General features: G+C 50.6%; 1 long non-coding RNA gene across 1 annotated transcript in view; it reads left to right on the top strand.

The window, feature by feature from the left end:
* LOC102385396 overlaps nt 1-5,009 on the top strand; it is a 59,136-nt gene extending 54,127 nt beyond the window's left edge. Inside the window, exon 3 of the long non-coding RNA XR_322924.1 lies at nt 4,935-5,009. This is a non-coding gene — a long non-coding RNA (uncharacterized LOC102385396). The remainder of the gene's footprint in view (nt 1-4,934) is intronic.
* Nucleotides 5,010-5,223: the final 214 nt, after the last annotated feature.

Raw genomic sequence — 5,223 nt, 5'->3', positions numbered from 1 at the left:
GGAAGTGTCACCTCCTTGGACCTATTCGTCATGCATCTGCTGATGCATGATAAAGTGCCATTAGCTTTTCTGATGGCTTCGTCACATTGCCGACTCATGTTCATCTTGGAGTCCACTAGGACTCCAAGATCCCTTTCTGCTTCCGTGCCACCCAGCAGGTCATTCCCTAGGCTGTAGGTGTGCTGGATATTTTTCCTCCCTAGGTGCAGCACTTTGCATTTCTCCTTGTTGAACTGCATTCTGTTGTTTTCTGCCCACTTGTCCAACCTGTCCAGATCTGCTTGCAGCTGTTCCCTGCCCTCCGGCATGTCCACATCTCCCCATAGCTTTGTGTCATCTGCAAACTTGGACAGAGTACATTTCACTCCCTCGTCCAAGTCGCTGATGAAGACATTAAAGAGTATCGGTCCAAGGACCGAACCCTGCGGGACCCCACTGCCCACACCCTTCCAGGTCAAAGCCGACCCATCCACCACGACTCTCTGGGTGCGACCCTCCAGCCAGTTTGCCACCCACTGGACTGTGTAGTCATCCAAGTCACAGCCTCTTAACTTGTTCACCAGTATGGGGTGGGATACTGTATCGAAGGCCTTCCTGAAGTCTAAGTATATGAGTATTTTTAGTCTGGGACTTGAGGGGTGTGTCCAGACGAGTGCGCACATGCCTCTTGCGGCATCTGAAAGCAGTTGGAGATGCCACAAGAGGCATGCTGAGAACAAAAAAATGTTCCTCACACTACATATTTGCAGTGCAGGCTCAAGATTTGATATCTGGATTGTCAGGAATCAAATAAAAACACCCTGGAAAAAAGCAGCACAGGGCACAGTTTCTCATTGTGCCCTGAGGCAAGCTGGGTCTTGGACCTCCAAAGATGCTCTTGCATCTGGCTAGAGCATCTCTATAGTGCCCCTTGCTGCCCTAGCACACTGCCTTGCATGCAGGGCAAGCAAGGGCGGTGCAAGGCTGTGACCCGGGAGCTGTCCCTGGTAAGTAGGGACTGGGGGTGAGGGGGTTGGTTGGGGGGTGTGGGTCCCCCACAGGGCCCACAGCTCACCCATGCAGCAATAGCCATGGGGCGCTCAGGGTCCACTGTGGCCAGAGCCCCCAGTGGTGTGGCATGTCCGTGTTTGCCTCAGAGCCGGCACTGCCTATGCCTCTCAGTGTGGGTGCGGCCCAGCTCAGTGCAGAGCCACATGGGACTGTGTATCTTAAGGCAGTCCCAGGGCCACTCAGGCTGTCACCTAGGGCCCGGATGTGCTTGCAGGGACCACGCGTCGTGCTGAGCCAAGTCTTTCCTCCAAGGAAATGGCCCCACCTGACGGTGTGCAGGGCCTGTGGAGGCAGGACCCAACTCAGCCCATTGCACAGTCCCTGTGAGTGAGGCCGGGCCTCAGGTGACAGTCCGAGTGGCCCTGGGGCTGCCTGAAGCTGCATGGCCCCACGTGGGGCCATGCTGGGCCACACCTGCACTGAGAGACACAGGCAGTGCTGGCTGTGAGGTGATCAGGGATGCGCTGCACCACTGGGGGCTCTGGCCACAGTGGGCCCTGAGCACCCCATGGCCACTGCTGCTGTGGGCATGAGTTGTGGGACCTGTGGGGGGAGCTGTGGCCCTGTGTGGGGCAGGCTGTGGCCCAGTGCAGGCCACACAATGGCCCTGTGAGGGGCATATGTGGGCCCTGTGGGGGGCACAAGGGCCCTGTGGATAGGCAGGTGTCCCTTGCGGGGGGGGGGGTGCCCTGTGGGGGGAAGCTGTGGGACCTGTGGGGGGAGGCAGTTCGTGTGTTGTGTGGGGGGGCTGCACCCTGTGGGGAAGCAGACCCCCACAGTCCCACCACAATCTACCCACCATACCCACATCCCCAAGCCACTCCCACAAACCTCTCTCCCACATACCCAGCCACAGCCCCCAAGCTCCTGCACAAGACCCATACCGCCCCAAACCTCACCCCCACAAACCCTACACCCACCCACAAACTCACACAACCACCTCCAAATTGTTTTATGCTTGTAAATATATCAATAAAAAAATTGCCCAACTGGTCACTCTATGTATAGTGATGTTTCATTTTAACAGAGGAAGAACACTGTTTGGGGTATTTTAATGAGAGAATTTGGGTTTCTTATCAGAGTGTTTACAATTCATAAACAGGGAGCATCAGGATCTCTGCTGGTGAGACAAGTGGCGACACCTGTGCAGAGGAGCCTGTTCGGGGCCAACACTGGGGATCCAACTGGAAGGCAGATGAGGTGGCTGATCTCTTGGCCATTTGGGGCCAAGGGGACATGCTTTAACAGTTTGAAGTGGGCCACCACAAGGAGCACATCTTCTGGGTGATAGCTGCCCAGATGGCAGAGCGGTGGCACCCCATCCGGGTCTGGCAAGGGCACAGCTTTGGGTCTGCAGGTCCAAGGGGGCAGAAGCTGTCGCAGGTGTGCAGCAGGTCACACCCAGGCATCAGCCCCCTCTGCCAGACTGCTGCAGGGGGTAGAGGGGGAGGGGCACTCCAGGTTAGGGCTGCTTCAGCAGTCCAGCTGGCACAAGGGCTAGTGTCCCCAGATACCAAGTGGCCATGCCTTAGAAGGTCCTGAGGGCAGATAGCCCTGAGATGCTTGCCAGGGCAGGTTTTTATACTGCTGGGGCCAGCGCAGGTGCTGGCCCCAGGCTCTAGCTGCCACTCGCTGCAGATCTGGGAGGAGCTGTGCAGGGTTATTTTGCCCACAGTGGCACAACTTGCCCCACGCCAAAGTGCATGTTCAGGCACGTGCGCTGAGGCCAAAATCCGCAGCTCAGATTTGTGCCACTCCTACTTCAGCTGCTGCAAGCGCACATGCCTGTATGTGTGGATGCACCTAAGGAGCTCATTTTATTTATTTTCTCACTGAAGTTTATGGCATGATCTGATCAGTTTATAGGCATGCACATGGGAAATAGAAATTTGGTAACAGAGTGCTCTTCAATCTAGCAGACAAATGTATAATAGGAACCATGGCTGGAAACTATTTGAAAGTAGAGAAATTTGGACTAGAAATAAGGACGATCCTACCAAGGTTTGTAGTGGATTCTCTTTTGCTGAGTATTTCTAAATCAAGATTGGATTTAAATCATTTTTTTTCTGAGTTGTTCTAGTTAACCGTAAGTGTTAGATTTGAAACTGAAGTTAATAGAAGTAAGTCCTATAGGCTGTTGTATGTGGGGTGTCATTAAGTTACAATTGTCTTTGTCTTAAAACTGAAGAATCACCTTTGTCTTATTTTGAGTCCAGACTACTGGTGGGGACTGCAATAAATGGGGCTAGACTGGAACTGCTCACAGAATTGAACTAGTGTAAAATGTAGCTGGCTTCTGAGAGAGGACAATTACAAGTACAATGCCTACAGTAGAAGAACTGCAGAGCTTTCCAATAACTTTGTTATTGGTTGTAGGAATGCATGATGTTAGTTTTAACCTATTATGCTTACATAGTTTAAACTACTGGAGGGAAAATCATTTTTCATGGTCCATGCCACCACCATTCAAATCAGTAGCAATGCTCAAGCTGAAAAACAATGACTAGGGTAAGAAAGGTGTGGTAATGTTGGTATAGTGGTAATTGACTCTAGTTATATCTTTTTTTTTTTTAAGACATGCACCTAAAACTCCCTGCGTGCATCTACATGTACAATTAGCATGTAGCAATAAATTCTGGCACAGTTCATGCTAGAGTTTATTGCTTCCAGGTGCAGCATTTAAATGTGTGCTTGGGATGGCAGCATGTTGAGCCAGGGTGGAGAAGCCCTGACTGGCAGGGGGCTCCCAGGGTGCTCCACCCCAGCTCAGTGTGCTGTGGAGGGGCTGGCTGGGGCACAAAGGTGCTCCAGTGTGGGGCTAGCAGGCAGGAAGCCCCCACACTTTAGCACCCTCATGCACCAGCCAGTCCTGGTCACTGTCTACACATGCATTTTGGTGCATGTTACTAATCTGCTGTAGGATAGTACTTGTCCTGGACAGTACTATCCTACAGTGGAGTTAGTTAATTTACTGCGCCCTAATATGGGTACACTTGTAAACAATGACACTTTACTGTGAAGCTAATTAATCATCTCTGCAGTAAAGTGCACATGTAGATGCAACCCCTGATTACATATCTGCTATGATTCTGACTGCTGGAGGTCCACAGTTATACTGAGATTCTTGAACTGTCATATGCAGGGAAGGGCTTCTTGCACTGTTCCTCTTCCTAATGCATCTTTGCATCATGCCTGAAATAGTAATACCTATAGCACTAAGGCTTAACTCCCTTCCTGAGGGACATGATGACATCAACAGGAAGTTGTTAGGGGTGAGTGGGTGGGTGGGTGTGTGTGTGTGTGTTAGCAGTTGCAATAAAGCCCTTTTGAGAGCAAAAAGTCTCCCTGCCTTTTCCTGAGTTATGAGATTACACATTATCCTACTTGTCACTTGCTAAATTTATACAGTTGAACAAGGATCATTTGCATCTGAGTGATTCCAAACCCACTTCATTTGCAGCAGGTTGCTGAATTACAAATGAACTGCTCAGCTGTTTGCTACAGCTTTTACTTCAAAGGAGGCTGCTTCCTTAATCAGCTGGAGCTCATCAGGAGTCTCATACAGCTGATCCGAGAAGTGGCACCCTTTGAAATAAAAGCTACAGTAAATATTTGAAGCAGCTCAGTGGTCCTGCACAGCAGTTTGCTGTAGCTCTGAATATCCCCAGATACTCTGAAAACCCTTATCTTCTTCACAGGGTGCTGGGGGAAGGCTCTGTTAGGAACTTAATCCTGCATACTATCTGGGCTTGACTGTATTAGAGTTCAGTCATTAACATTCACTAGCATTAGGCTAAATCAAACTCCCTGGAGATATCCCTCTAAAGCTGTTATTGAAATATAGTCTGTGACAAGAACTAAAATATATTATTACCATAATCCAGGGATGCCCAACTTCTGGGAAGTTGATGACCACATGCAACATGGAATGCAAACTGGGGGAGCCAGATGCTACTTGCCATGCAGGTGCTATTCCCCACAACACTTATCTCTGCTGCACAGGAAGCCTGTCTCTCCACCACCAAATATCAAGCTGCATCCTGCTCCTGTTCTCGCCCTTCTCCTGGCCAGGTATGCTATGTAGGCAGCTTTGCCCTGTGCCATCCATGCAGCACAGGCAGCCTAGCTTCCCCCACCCTCTAGCCATATGCATAGTAAGAGCAGCCCAACCTG

Source organism: Alligator sinensis, unplaced genomic scaffold (genome assembly GCF_000455745.1).
Source record: "Alligator sinensis unplaced genomic scaffold, ASM45574v1 scaffold297_1, whole genome shotgun sequence".
In the NCBI taxonomy this organism is placed as follows: Eukaryota; Metazoa; Chordata; order Crocodylia; family Alligatoridae; genus Alligator; species Alligator sinensis.
Note: the sequence above shows the minus strand (reverse complement) of the source record. Positions and strands in the feature narration are given on the sequence as shown.